The 10,165-nt window shown below is 41.3% G+C and overlaps 1 protein-coding gene across 2 annotated transcripts in view; it reads right to left on the bottom strand.

Moving 5' to 3' along the window:
- Positions 1–10,165, bottom strand: part of ift74 (intraflagellar transport 74) — a 62,310-nt gene that overhangs the window by 51,256 nt on the left and 889 nt on the right. The window lies entirely within an intron of this gene.

Below are 10,165 nucleotides of genomic sequence, written 5' to 3'. Positions count from 1 at the left end.
ACATACGCTCAAAAAAGCTGGAGGGACACGCATATCCACTTTTTCCTGATAATAGCGGCAGATTCCAATATAAGCCTTTTGCTGTGGCAGACATGCAAGCCATTGTTGACAAACTTCCACCGGTGTCTGAAGGTGGGAGTCTTTGGCTTAACACGTTAGACAAACTAACAGCAGGGTACACTCTCTCAGTAGAAGACTTTAGAAGCATTTTGTATCGTTGTGTTTCCACACAAGATGGCAAAAATACAGAACAACAAGTAGGATTAATGGCTGAATCTTCGACCTCACCGATAACACCATACGTTACAAACATAGCTACTGCTATGCGCAGTCTCTTTCCTCAAGATGAGGATGATAAGGCTAGTGACAGAGCAGCAAGGAAGCAACTCCTTAATTTACAGATCGCTGAAAATAAAAGGTTAAAAGAACCAAAAGGTCAAAGATCAGCTAGGATATATTCAGCAGTGGGTGACCTTGCTTTTGAGTTCCAACAGGTGGAGGAAAGAATCCTCAACAGACGTGGGACCAGACGGTTGGACTCGGGTGGTGGACAACACGGTGCTTCAAAGTCAGTCCGGGGAAGAAACTGTTTTGCCTGTGACCAGCCTGGTCACTGGGCTCGAGAATGTCCGAATATTTCTGAACAGGAAAGGTCCCGGTTTGCCGGCAAACGAACATTATACCGGCGTGGCAAAGGACGCCCACCGCAGGAGCCCCAGCAGGAGATACAGACTGGCCCCCTGCTGGACATGAGTGTCAACGGACAATGTTATCAGTTCGTGATTGACACTGGTGCCACCCATTCGATTCTGAATGCAGAGGTACCAAAGAAACTGTGTGCTTCCTCTTTAAAGGTCAAAGGCTTCGCTGGGGTCACAAGAAGGTTACCTGTCACCAAACCACTTCCGGTTCAGATTGCGGGACACACACTAAAGCACCCCTTCGTGATTGACCTGCACACACCCTGCCAGATTGGTAATGACCTCCTTTACAGACTGTACCCTGACATTCAATATCGCACAGAAGGAACCTTCCTGGTGTTACCTGACGGCTCAACCACCCAGCTGCGACACCACTACCAAGGCTCCTCCATGAGCTCATACCACAGCCTGAAACAACAGGAATGGCTGACATCCAACTGCTCTAACAGTGAAAACCCTGACTGACTGAGATGCTTCCGTGTGTTCTGCCACCCGACTCGCCATATGTTATGATCACCAGTTAGACACTCGAACCAGGAGACCTTTGACTCCTTTGTATATTTATATATGTTGGAACTCAAGGTGTGGTTGCTCATGTTGACCTATCTTTGAAACAACTAGCATGGTATAAGATGGACACAATTGTGTCCCACATTGTTCCCTTGCTCTCTGTCTCGCCTACAAAACCAAAGAACTTAGGTCCAATGATAAGACACGGCGTAGCTGCCAAACATTACACCGACACCCAAATACCACATTTTCAATTGTTTAGGTTTAGCCCATGGTTATGTTAAACACATAACTATGGGCTGCACTTTAGACACCTGTAGGCTACGAGGAGCTAGCAGCTACACAACAGCTGAGCTAAAACGACACATTACACATTTAAGCATATCAAATAATTATAGTTGCTCATTACATACACAAAGTTGCCATGGCAGAAGTCTGATAGAAAGTATTCAGTAACAAACGTGTCCGCATCATTCGACTTTCTACAACATGAGCTTGACTTAATCAATTATTGGGGCCACCAGGTGTGGTAAAATTTCAAAATACTATTGCTAAAGCATCCACCATAAGGGTAGTATTTTTCTTGTATTTGTGACAATATAAATATGAGCATATGTTGTTACTTTCACCATATTGAATAAGTTACATAAAAGTTAGGGTTTAGTTGAGTTTGAGTTATTTGTGATATTGCTAAGGGGTCCCCTACCCTAACAACACCCCCCAGTGGACCACAGAGGCTAAAGAGACTATCATTGACCTCAAACATGACTTGTCCTCCGCTACTTGACTATTAGCTGACCTTTTTCTTAGATGTTTCTGAAAGTGATAGTATGACTAACACAGTCCTTTTTCAGAAACAGAAGGGGGTGAGTGAGGGTGGATACAGACTCCTTGGAACAAAATCGACAATCATCCGACTCTGACACATTCCATAGTTTTAACATTTTTCCCGTGGGTAAGAAGTTATAACTAATTTTAATTTGAAAATAACGATTTTACACATCGATAGTACTTTAATAAATCAAATTTAGAATATGGAGGAGGTGAGGGTGAACCAGGTATAGTCTTTGATTTCACTGATATGATCAATACGGTACAAGGGAAAAGGTACGTACTGACTTGTGTTGACAATTACAGTGGTTGGCCGGAAGCAACAACAGCCTCAAAAGAGGATGCAACCAGTAATTAAATGACTTGTGAATGACCTAGTACCCCGACATGGTTTCCCCAAAAAGATTAGGTCAGACAACGGCAACCATTTTAAAAAAAAACAAAAAAAACCTCACTTAGCCTTGGTCGAAAAGGCTTTCGGACTAGAACACAGGTTTGGGGTACCATCCTGAGTCCCAAGGTAAGGTTGAAAGGATGGACCAGAACATTGAAAACTAATTGGCTAAAATCTGTGCACAGACCAAATTTAATTGGATTGACATGTTGCAATTAGCGTTAATGATCATTCAAAGGTCCGTGAATAAAACTGTTTTACCGCCCTTTGAGTTTTTCATCCTATGAGCTGCATACAGGTCAGCCATTCACAGGACCAGCAGCCGCCATGGAAGGAGGACTCAGCGTAAAACCAAAATGGTATTTTACACAAAAAATGCAGAATTTGTGTGCCAGTTCTTCTGTACAGATACGAGGATGACAGCCCGCCACTCCAGATTCCCTTCCGGCCGCTGAGAGGGTCAAGATCTAGGTCATCAAACGCAAGTGGACGGAGCCCAGGTGGTCCCTTCAAGGTCGTGGAACGGACGTCTCACGCCCTTCGACTATCTGGAAAAGGGGACACCTGGTACCACCTCTCCCTCTACACTCCTGCTGAAGAACCTGACAGATTACCAGCGGATGTCATTGCTGACATCGCCACTACATCTGCCCCACTCGACCCCCCAGCAGCGCCTTTTGAGCCTGAGGCAGCTGAAGAAGAACGGGAGCAGAAAACGACTCATTTTTAGTGTGTGTGTTAACGAAGTAACACACATAAGGGGTGACTGTGCTAGTAACCTCTCCCCCTCTAGGTCATAGAAGAGCGAGGCTTTAATTACACACACATAATCTTACAGCCCAGAAGACGACGCTGAGAGAGAGATTTTCTACCTATATTACTCTTTTTAACTTCTATATTGTATATCCTTATTTGAGACCAGCCTTTATACTCGAAGTTATCCAATTTCTCTTGCTTGTTTTCAGCATAACTATCTGTGTCGTTATATTAAGTGAAAAGTTTGATGTTTATCCCCGTTTCGTTACCTGAATTACTCTGATTTTGATAGACAAAAGGCAGGGTTACACCCGGTAGTGTTCCCTGACGGACTGGTGCTTGGGCGTGTTCTACTGTTTTTGTGTCTCAGTTCATCCTTCCTGACGACAGTGACTGACAAGTGTCTAAGAACAAACAGCGGACTTTAAATAGACTGGGTCAAAGGGGATAGCAAGACTTATTTTTTGACCTGTGCAGTGTGATTAATTACGGGGGACACAATAGCTATTACCGTGGTAATAACCTCTATATTTGTGACGACTCAACCCTGAACCATTGGTGTCGGATGCAGACAACATACGCTGGTAAGTGGTGCCCATCGTCCCTTTTATGTTGTTTTGGGGGTTGACCTGACTGATACAGACTCTAAAGGAATTATTAAAATTAATGTCCTTGAGAGGGCGTTAACTACCTCTACACCCTCTGTAGCACCTAAAGTACCACCCCACCTTGGTGGTGTTTCAAAGGCTCTCACATCTGTGCGTGCTAATGACATCACCACCGAAGGCCTGGTAACTTTGACCTTAGGAGCGGGTACAGGTAAACCTGTGGCTCAGGTGGATGCCAAAACCTGGGTGACTGTGTTGCTTGTTCCGCCGGACGTCCTTTTCCCCACACTTACCCCGCCCCTTTTAAGTTGACTGACATAAATGGCTCAAACTGTCTTATTTCCTTGTTCTCTGAACCCACGCCACCAGGGTGCGATTTGTTGGCTAGTGTGTACCCTCCTGTTGACAATTCCACCCGACTTCTTCCATTTGTGGCCCAAAAGCTGAATTACACGTGTTTTCAATTCAAAGGACCCTCTTCGTCCCCCAACAAATTGGGTGACATTAACCCTTCCTGGTGCACCACACTGATAGATGGCTCAAGGATAGGCCCTTGGGCACGAGCTGACTTATTCTGGTATTGTGGGGAGCACAGATTGTACATTAGAATCCCAACGTTATCCGTAGGGCTTTGTGCTATGGTTAGACTGGTGACCCCACTCACCCTAGTGGGTACCAAATTAACTCCCCTTGTAACTCCTGTCTCAGCGGCCTCTCTAACTTCTCGCCGACGCCGCCATGTTTTATCTCGAAGGAGTGTAAAGGGCTCCTTTGATCTGATGAGAAACCCTGATGGTGTTTACTTTGATGCAATTGGACAACCAAGCGGGGTCCCCTCACAGCACAAATTGTGGTGTGAATCCTGTGCAGGTTTCGAGAACCTTCCTATCATTGGTGCTATTTTCCCTGTGACTGCTACTAAAAATGTAGAACGCATTAACTATGTTTTTTATAATCAGTGAAGACTGACCAACCTGACTCGTGACGCCGTTGAGGGACTTGCTGAACAACTTGCCCCGACCTCCCTCATGGCCATCCAGAACCGCATAGCCCTTGACCGCATCCTAGCCAAGGAAGAAGGTGTGTGTGTGCAATGTTTGGTGACCAATGCTGTACCTTCATTCCTAACAATGCTGCCCCCGATGGCTCGGTCCAGAGCGCCTTAGAAGGCCTCAGAGCCTAAGAACTTACTGAAGTTTCCGGTGTCTCTGACCCCTTTAAAGATTGGCTTCATAACACCTTTGGCAGGTGGTCTGACCTAATTAAGTCGGCCCTGGTCTCCATTGGAGTTTTCTTGGCCGTCATAACCTCATGCGGATGCTTTATTGCCCCTTGTGCTAGGTCTCTATGCACCCGCATCATTGTTAGAGCTGTCAAAGGTCAACCCCACCCTGGTTCTGGGCTTGCTATGTCACTGAAGGGGGTCAAGCATAGTGGTGACTTTCAGGGACCGTTAGTTTCCTTCCCTGACAATGACGACATTGACGTTGACTCCCTCCTTCTCTCTCCCATGTAACTATGGTTTGATTGTTTATCGATAGCTTGCTCGAAAACCAAAACAGCACCTACTTTAATGTAGGGAGTGCTTTAGAGGTGTTGCTCTCGTAGGAGAGATCTTTTGGATAAGATCTGAAGGGGGAATTGAAAGATATATATATATATTCATATATCCATATTTTGTGTTACTTATTAATTTTCATAGTCATATTACATATAGCTAATGTTCCATATTGTACTCTTTGCTTTTCTTTTCATCCCATGACAAAGTGCTCGCACTTGGGCCGGCCTTGAAGTAGAAGGCAGAGAGGAGGAATTCCTCCTTCCTGTGCTTCCCAGGCCGACTCAAGATAAGAGACAATGAGCATGTGTTTGAGGTGAGACAAGTGAGGGCGGGGGGAGATACTGAAGAGGAGAGGGCTTTCCGGGAAGTTGCCAGATCGACTTGGGCTACGCATTTGGATGTGTTGTTCGAGGCTGGTCTCTATTCTCAAATATTTGACAATAAAATTAGAAAATACCTATTCTGTGATTGGTGTATATTCGAGATCAGTTTATGTGTCATCTAAGTAACTTGGGACTGACCAGCGTTTTACATCCCACTTGGAGGAACATCTGGTCAAACGCAACAATATATATATATATATATATATATATATATATATATATATATATATATATATATATATATATATATATATATATATATATATATATATATATATATACACACACATACATACATGCATACATCCCCTGACGAGCAGGGAAACCTGGGAAACAGGCTTGTAGGGAAGAAATAGCCTGTGTTTTTTCCTGACCTAACATACATACATATATACACACACACACACACACACACACACACACACGCATACACACACACACGCACACACACACATATATATATATATATATATATATATATATATATATATATATATATATATATATATATATATATATATATATATATATATATATATATATATATGTAAACTTAAAATACTACACTAAAAGTGTACATTTTGTTAGTGTCTTTATTACAGGTATCATTTTTAATGACAATACAGTGAGGTAGAATAAACGTCATACTCAAGGAGGTGTTTTTGATATTTTTTGGATAGAGGGAACGATGAATGCAGCAATGTACAGAGACAACCTGAAGGAAAACCAACACTTCTCCATCCATCCATTTTCTACCGCTTGACCCTTTTGGGGTCGCGGGGGATGCTGGAGCCTATCTCAGCTGCATTCAGGCGGAAGGCGGGGTACACCCTGGACAAGTCGCCACCTCATCGCAGGGCCAACACAGATAGACAACGTTCACACTCACATTCACACACTAGGGCCAATTTAGTGTTGCCAATCAACATATCCCCAGGTGCATGTCTTTGGAGGTGGGAGGAAGCCGGAGTACCCGGAGGGAACCCACGCAGTCATGGGGAGAACATGCAAACTGCACACAGAAAGGTCCCGACCCCAGGATTGAACTCAGGACTACTCAGGACCTTCGTATTGTGAGGCACATGCACTAACCCCTGTGCCATTGTGCTGCCCACCAACACTTCTCATCCAACCTAATTGAGTTTGAGAGGTGCTGCAAAGAGGAATGGGAAAACTGCCCAAGGGTAGGTGTGCCAAGCTTGTGGTATCGTATTCAAAAAGATTTGAGGCTGTAACTGATAGATGGATAGATAGATAGATAGATAGATAGATAGATAGATAGATAGATAGATAGATAGATAGATAGATAGATAGATAGATAGATAGATAGATAGATAGATAGATAGATAGATAGATAGATAGATAGATAGATAGATAGATAGATAGATAGATAGATAGATAGATAGATAGATAGATAGTACTTTATTTATTCCTTCAGGAGAGTTCCCTAGGGAAAATTTAAATTCCAGCAGCAGTGTACAGAATTGAGATCACATTTAAAAAGTAAAAAGTAAATAATGGGGGTATAAATGGAAATAAAATAGAAAATATTACAATAAAAATAAAAATAAAAAGCAACAATAAGAATAAAAATATAACAGTAAAAATAAGAATATAACAAGAGAAACTAGGCAGTAGTGACCATGATATGAAAATGTATGTATATATAATGCCAAAAGTGCATCAACAAAGGCTGTAAAAACTTATGAACATGTGCTTTTTTAGTTTGGAAAATTAAAAAATAACACTTTTCACATTGTCATTATGGGGTATTGTCTGTATAATTTTGAGGACGAAAATTAATTCATTCATTTTGGAATTAGGCTGTAACATGACAAAATGTGTAAAAAGTGAAGCGCTGTGAATACTTTCCAGATGAACTCTATATTCCCATATGCGCAGGAATGTGCAAACGCTGAAAACAACAACTTCACAGAACAAAACTGAAGTTAACCAGGACATTAGCCAGACTGGCAGAAAGTTACTGCATCAACCAAGACATTAGCCATGCTGACAGGAAGTTACTCAAGCAACAAGGACGTGGACCAAGCTACTAGGAAGTTAGCCAGAAAAACAGAAGTCAACCAAGCTACCAGTAAATTAACCAAAAAGCAATCAAGGCAATCAGGAAGTTACCCAGGAAAATAAGAAGTTAAGCAGGCTACCATGAAGTAACCGAGAAATTAGTCAGAAAAAATTAGCCAGGCGAACAGGAAGTTAGCCAGGCAACCAGGACGTTAGCCGGAAAAAGAGAACAATAGCCAGAAAAACCGGACGTTAACCAGGCAAACAGCTGAATTTAGCCACACTACCAAGAAAGTTACACTGGAAGTAAACCAGGCTACCAGGAAGTTAGCTAGAAAAACAGGAAGTTAACCGGGAAAACAGGGAGTTAACCAGGCGACCTGGAAGTTAGCCAGGCGACCAGGGGAACCAGATCTAAGGGTATCAGTTTTTAAAGACATGAGCAGAATTCTCAGAGGATAGTTGGTAGAAATAAGAAGGAACATTTTCCTTTATGTCATTGTTAAACACTTGACCATAAAAATCCGTAGCTGTACAATATTGTAAAATAGTCTTTAAAAACGGTTTCCTTGGCAACCTGGCTTACTTCAGTGAAGTTGTAGCATTTCTCTTGATGTAGTTGTTTAAGGGAGTGTGTGGGAGTTTTTCCTTTGTCTTTAAAATTGCAGCGTTTATGTGATTGTTGGATTTTTGATTTGCAGAATTTTCCCACCGCATGTGTTTTATGGTGTTTGAAAGGTGCCATTTTCACATGTTATTATTACTACACAAAAATGTAGGTCGATTTTAAAAATAACTACAAGCATACGTTTGTAAACTCACACCAACTTTAGGAAAATGTAATAGTTTAGTTCTTGTAGGTGCAAACAATAGCCAAAGCACAAATGTATAAGTTAGTCTCCCCAACTAGCAACATTAAAACACGCTTCTTCTGCTATATGTGCACCGTGTGAAGTTGACCCCCCCCCCCCCCCCTCCTTTGTCTAAATCTCCAATTGTTTGGCTGCAAAATGTTTTGTTTGAGCCATTAGGGTTTTTAAGTTATTCTAAAATACATTTTCTGACTAGTGATATCATGTCATTCAGCCCCCTCATCTTGACCGAATCACCCCAAACGTGTTTAAGTCGTTTGTGCTGAAAACATTTTTCGTTTTATGTTATTAACATATCATTTACGTGTTATTAATCATAACTAGAAATGTGTCTGGGGGCCGGTATATCTATTTTTAGGAACACTAATACAAAAACCTAAACAATAATGTCTGATTGAATGCTAAAAACGTTATGACAGACCGCCTAAAAAAACGGAATGGAATGGTTTGGGGAGATTTTGAAAAGGTGTGGGAGACTGGTTATCAATCATAAAACGTTAAATGGAAAAAAAACATTAATAATTAAACCAAAACATTTTTCTACCCAAACATAGCACAAACGATGGGGACAAGTTTGGGGAGATTTTGACATGGTTGGCGGGCTCGTTATGAATAATAACACATTTGATAAAAACCATAACCCGTTAATAACTTAAAAACCCTAACGGCACAAATCAACATTTTTGCAGCACAAATGTAGCACAAAAGATTGGGTCAAGTTTAGAGATATTTGGAAAAGTTGAGGGTGGGAAAACTTCACACAGGTTGTTTATCCATCCATCCAATTTTCTACCGCTTGTCCCTTATGGTAAATTCTGTTCTCTATCACACACGGACTAATAATTTATGATTTAGACCAAACTGGGCCGTATTTTATTATGCAACTTCGGCAGACAAGCTCTACTCCATTTCCAGTGCATCACTGAATAATGTCCCTGTTGCAACACAAACAATAGTTCCTACGGAACGCACATCTTAACTGTTTTGTTACACCTTACGGGGTATTACAATTTTAATCGTTCCTACTTTCGTCGATGCAAATACCAAATCACTGTTTTATCCAGTGCTTTCATGTTTTTTATTTCTATTTTATCTATGTTTCTATGTTTTATCTAGTGTTTATCTAGTGTTTTTCATGTTTTTATTTCTATTTAAATTTTCTATTATATGTTCTAACTTTCTATTTTTATTTTTTACCTTTTTTTAATTTTATTTTTAATTTTTTCAATACTTTGTAGCAGATTTTAACAAATGTAAAGTGCATTACAAATTATTATCATTATTACTATTTATTATTAAATCAGGATAATGTCTAATAGTGCAGGTTTCTCTGAGGTCGCTGCATTTGCCTCACATTCAAAATACAGTGGAGGTTATTCTTAACACGGCTATAGCGACTGTTAAGAATGTCCAGCGGGCCAGATTGAAAAGATTAACGGGGCCGCGAACGGCCCACAGGCCTTCATTTGCCCAAGTCTGGTCTAACTGTTATAGTTTTTAAGTTCTCAACGTTTTGGACGGGCT

The sequence above is a fragment of the Entelurus aequoreus genome, linkage group LG15, assembly GCF_033978785.1.
Source record: "Entelurus aequoreus isolate RoL-2023_Sb linkage group LG15, RoL_Eaeq_v1.1, whole genome shotgun sequence".
Lineage (NCBI taxonomy): Eukaryota > Metazoa > Chordata > Actinopteri > Syngnathiformes > Syngnathidae > Entelurus > Entelurus aequoreus.
Note: the sequence above shows the minus strand (reverse complement) of the source record. Positions and strands in the feature narration are given on the sequence as shown.